The sequence below is a fragment of the Aquila chrysaetos genome, chromosome 1 (assembly GCF_900496995.4).
Source record: "Aquila chrysaetos chrysaetos chromosome 1, bAquChr1.4, whole genome shotgun sequence".
Classification (NCBI taxonomy): Eukaryota; Metazoa; Chordata; class Aves; order Accipitriformes; family Accipitridae; genus Aquila; species Aquila chrysaetos.
Window position 1 is genome coordinate 36,074,208 of NC_044004.1, and position 6,000 is coordinate 36,080,207.

The following is a 6,000-nucleotide window of genomic DNA, read 5'->3' on the forward strand; positions in this document are numbered from 1 at the left end:
CTGGAAAATATTTGAGGACAATATGCCCAGCTGTGTATTAGATAATAATTTAAGATATCGTTCTCAAATGATATTGAGAGTCATGCCTAAGGGCATGCTTCATAGACTTGACGGAGTCAAATATGGAAGCCCCACTACATTTTCTAAAGAAAGCAAATGAAGCTGCTAAATTGAGTCAAGATGGACAAGAGATAAAATTATAATATAACTCATAACAAAAAAAGCTAAAATTGTCCTATTATTCTTTAGTGGGACATTTGCAAGCCACCATTCAAGATTAATTCAACATCAATAGAAAGGTTTTATTGAGACAAGCACTTACAGGAAAGTCACCTTTATCTTTCACAGCAAAAAGGTCAAGTGTCTTCAAATACATCACCACCAGTCACTCATGTTATTAGTCTAAAAATCTCTGAACCTTGCTGTTAAGTACCACTTTTTTAGATATACCTCAGCAAAACACAGCACTCCAACTGTTAAGCAAACATTATGTCTGGTTTAGAGTTTACTCTGTCTTTCAAAGGCAATGAACAACTAAAGGAGTCCTGGTAAAGAAAAGGGACAGCAACTTAAGGGTTAAATCAGTATGTGTTTTACCCACCTTTTCCCCCTTGTGTACTTTTGGTATCTCTCCTATTACTGCTCACACTAGGTGGCAGTTACCAGCAAAGGCAAGAAAAGAAATCTGGAATTCTAGGCAAAGGGTCCATTGCTTCCTAAACATGTAACTAAATACAGTCTACAGATTTTATCTGTAATTATAACACATCACTGCATCCTTCATTTCTGTTATGAAACTTATACAAAAATATTATTTAATTGCAATGTAAAAATCTTCAATCAAGAACACTTTAACTATGAACACCAAATTTAGTCTCTCAGTTGTTGATTCTTTTGGCACTCGAAATCCTGTACCCACTGAAAGGTCAGGCTAGTAAAAACTTTGTCACAGTGCAATACAATCAGTCATTGCTCTTCAGGTGAGTCACTAATTGCGGTACGAAAAGGTCAAGCTGAAAGTAATACATCATACATTTGAGGTCAATCATCCTTTTCATCCAAATGCTGCTAAAAGATTAAGCAGGACAGAAAACAAGAGATTTTTCAGTTAGAAGATGCCCAAATGCAGCTTTCTATGAAAGTTATATTACTGCTCATGTAAAGAATCTCAAAGTCTACATTACCTAACTCAGAAAGGATTCTTTTAATTTTATTTGGTATCAAGAAAACCAGAACAGCTTCAGAGAAAGACAAAACAGAGTCTACTTTCATACAAAGCAAATGGTAGCACAAGACATAAGAAAATGTGCTGCTTTGAGAAGGGAAGACACCTTTAAAAGATTGCACAGATTTCTAGACTGCCTCAAAGAACTTTAAAAGGTGCCCTGTGCACCTTATGCTTCATCCTAGCCACAGTAAAAAGGTAAAAGCTCCTACATTTTTGTGCTTAGGCAGGGAGAAGGGGTATTTGTAGCAAGTCACCAACTGCTATTTAGGAACAGATTAAGGCAGCACTTGGGCATCTCCAGCACTACACATTTACCTCAGTTCTGAACTGTTCACCAAGACAGGACTGCTGATGGCAGCAATACCTCCTTTTCATAAGCTCCTCTTTGCTGTGGTTCTGATTGAGTCATTCACAGACTGCTGTCTTCCTCACAGGCGAGGGTAAACCCTCAACAGCTGGCTCACAGCTTTCTACCCAACTCAGTGAAACCCTTAAGAGTATAATGAAGGCAACAGCTTGTTCACTCTGCTTCTTTTCAGATATAAAACTCTGGATGAGAAAAGCAATCTATTCCCATAAAAAAAATTTCTTAAACAAAACCATTGCATATCTTCCTACCAACTGCTGTATCATAAACTGTATCCACAGCCCCTAAAGTTGCCTGAGTAGATGCGAGTGTAGGTGTACTGACAGGCCTATTGTATGAGCAAAATTACCATAGCAATTACAGCTGCCAGACGTACTACCTTAAGGCATTGCAGATAAGCCTGGTTTTGGTGGAACAGAAATTTAGCAGTGCATGCCAACACCACAGCAGCCCAGAGTGCACAACACCAGGCAGAATCAAGCTTAGCACCTTACAGGACAATTCTCTCCTTCAGTAAACTGGGTCAGTATCTGCCAATTCAGAATCTGTATCTACAAAGCCAGCATAGCTGAGTAACAGCATAGCTGAGAGAAGTCTTCAAAATAGTACTGTTAAGATCACTGAAACTCATTTCTTAAAAACCAGTGATTGTAACAGCAGACAGATCACATCCTTACCCATTGCTGCAGCATACTTCTGTAATTACATCTAAGAGAATTCTAAACAGCCATGAAAATAACTTACTGTAAAACAGTATTATCTTTTAAGGTAACTGGTATAACAGCATACACAGTATCTTTCAAAACCAATAAATCCATACAATTAGGAATTGCAGCTTTCAGCATAAAGATACTTTGTAACAATTCCTCAAGTGCTGCTATTGTTAGTGGGTTTTCAGAAGGATGAACCTATAACCTACATCTCAAGTAAAGAGGATTTAGGTGTTATGAGTACCACACTTGTCACATTTTTCCCATTCTCTTCATTTCAACTCTTGCCCACCACCTCCTTCCTCTAGAACAAACAAAAAATTTGGACATTAATCAGTCACCTTTGCCCTGACTGTGAATATCCCAGGTATAACAGTGTGCTTGGCACAGCGGGCAATATTTGGAATGAAAGTAGCTTCCTACCAATCAAGTTAAACTATAACCTGGACTAACCTCAGTCCAAATTCTAGAAAGACCACCAGCATTAGACAGAACATAGTCAGGGATTCCCAAACCGGGAATTACAGCCAGCCATAGTACACCAGTAGAGCCTTCCAGGCACCACAAGGACTTGCAGCTTCAGCGAACCAGCTTGCAAAAGCCTGACTGTTCAAGTTCATCCTCCTGGTGCCATCTGGATGTGGCATAAAGGCAACAGCAAACAGAAATCCCTGCTGAGCTGAAGAGACTGGAAACAGGTAGGTGCTGAGAGGGGATGTGAGGTGGCTGGGCAATGTGGAGCTTGTGCCTCTGCTGTGCAGTAAAAGTAGAGAAGGATGGGAAAGAAATGACAAATCCAAGTGTAATAGTCCTAAAAACAGGTGTTCTAAAGCAAGGAGTCAAAAGAGAATATCAGAGTAGAAGCTAAAGCCTGAGGTGGGCTACAATAGCTTGCTGTGAACTTGTTCTAAAGAAGGGCTCAAGTGGGTGGAAGACTCCAGAGAAAGCTGCTTCAGTCTAAGAGGCAACTAAGAAAAGCAGCACTGAAAAAGCCCATAGAGGGTAAGATAACATGGGATGTTAACTGTTGCTAAGGTCGTTGCTTACTTTTCCCTGTAAATAAACCTAGAATGTGGGAAAGGCAGATGGGAAGTTAACTACCCCTTAGCAAGAAGGTCAAGCACAGAAGTTCAAGTCATCCCTCCTGCAGCTTATGCCATCATTACAGGCATCTGCCACTCACAGGCAACAGTCCATCCAGCAGCCATCCCCACTTGCTGGAATGGCCTTTTTTTGAAGATGACACACACCCCGCAACCATAAATCACTGCATTCATCACACTCCTGCTGCCTACAAGGCCCACACAGCACATGGAAGTTATCCAAAGGCAGCGGTCACTCCAGGACAAGGCTTTCTCCTTTACCACACAGAACATGCGTTTTTGCATAGGCTTTTTTACAAGCCTGTCCAAACAAGCTTCACTGCTCATGATGCCATCACCACAGCAAGCTCTTGCCTCCCATATCTCACCTCACAATCCCCTGCTGCCCCTAGACAAGGCTCCTCCCAACACATCCCCAGCCCTTCCTTGAGGAGACTACCCCAACCTGAGGGGCCCCTTTTCATAGGGCTACAAGCCTGCTCAAACAAAGCATTCAAGCTTATGAACACTGTTGCCACCACACCACAGCAAGTGGAAGCTGTGCACTGGCATTCACACCTGGACAAGACTCTGCCCCAGAGGTCCCCTTCTCACAAAAAACTTGAAACAATTGGACATGAAGGACTTCGCTTGTGAACACCATTGCCAGTGCATGCTCTGGGTTCCCTCCTCTCCCTCAGAGCTCTACTGTTCCTGGGAAAAGATTTGGCCCTTGACAGAGGGTCCCCTATTGAGAGTTTGAGCTCCCAGAAACACCACTCCCTTTGCTCCTCAGCACCAGTGCTGCCCCACATTCCTGCCACCTATATCATCTTCACAGAACATGGAAGCTACTTACAAGCTTCTTTTCACAAGATTACAAGCCTGCTTAAACATGAGGTACTTAGCTCATGGGTAAGGACCCCCACGTAACAGGTCCTCTCTTGGAAGAGAAGCCCACCCAAACGTGAGGCGCTTAGCTCATGAATATCATCACTGCACTCTCCTGCCACCCCCACCACCCTCACACCATATGGAAGCTGCACACATGCATGTGTGAGTCTTACAGAAGGCTGCTCTCCCTCCAACAACTCCCTTCTCACAAGACTGCAAGCCTGCCTGAATACCTCAGCCCAAGAACCCATGCTACTGCAGCACACTTCACCTTGCCACCCTCAAAGGCATATGCTCCTTCTGGCTAATCTGCTCCCCCACCCCCAGATGCCTTTTCCAGAGACTGCAAGCCCACCCAAAATGCCTCTCATACAAGGCACTCATAAACACGATCACGACTGCACATTCCTGCTGGCTCTGCTACCCTCACAGACCTCACACAGGCATCTGCCCCTCCTTGGGGAGGCAAATGTTTTCTGCAGTGGACACTTTCACAATACAAGCCCCATATAAACACTATTTAGTTCACAAACATCATTGCAGCCAGACTCCTGCCACTTCCACAAATGGCAGTGGCACACAGGCCTTCATGCCCCAACCCGCGCAACATAACACACCCCCAACCCCACCAAACCCCACCCACAACCCCACCAACCACCACACACCCCCCACAACCACCACACCCACCCCCCTCCCCTCCCACCCCCCACCCAACACCCCCACCCCCCCCCCCCCCCACACCCCCCCCCCCCCCAGCTAAGACTCCAACCCCTGTAACAGGTCCTTTCTGCTGACATGAGGTCACCATGAGACATTCAGCCTGCAAATGCAATTGCATGCTCCCGCTGACCCCATCACCCTCACAGCACATGGAAGCCACATAGGCATCTGCCATTCCTGGGCAAGGCTTTCCCCATCCCCCAGGCAGTTCCTACCTTGGGAGACTAAGCCCATCCAAATGCTTCTCAAACTTGAGGAGCTTCACTTGGAAGCACCATCACACCCTCTGCTCCACCCTCCCCACCCCCAATGGAAGGCATATAGCAGTATGCACATTTCCTCTGCAAAGCTTTCCCACCATCTTCCAGTAGGTACTTTCTCCACAAATCCATGTCTGCTTCGAACAAGAGACATACAGCCTCTGAACACTACTGCAGCTACACTCCTACTGGTCCCACAGCAACTAGAAACTGCTCACAAGCATGTGCCACTCTTGGGCAAGGCTGCACTCCTCACTAGCAGTTCACTTCTCACAAGAGTGCAAGCCCTGCTCAAAAACTAGTCCCTTACCTTATGAATACCACCATACACTCTTTCCACCTGTGACACCCACACAAGCATCTGCAAATCCTTAAGAAGGACTCTCCCCCACCCCCACTGCATATCACTTTTCCCTAGACTGTAATCTCCCCTCAAAGACAAGGCTTTTAAGCTCATAAGGTCATTGCCACCACACACACCTTTTCATGTCATCTACACAGCATACAAAATCTGTACACAGGCACTGTCCTTCCCTGGGGAGGCCACACCCTAACCAGGAGGGTTCCTTTTAAAAAGGCCATAAGATCTTTTGGACAAAAGGGATTTAGACACTCTTGCCACCTCCGCAGCAGCAAACAAACTACATATCAGGCATCTGCTTCTGTCCAGCAAGACACTGTTCCCCCACAAGTTCCTTGTCATTACACTATATTTCCCACCATAAGTGACTTGAAGCAC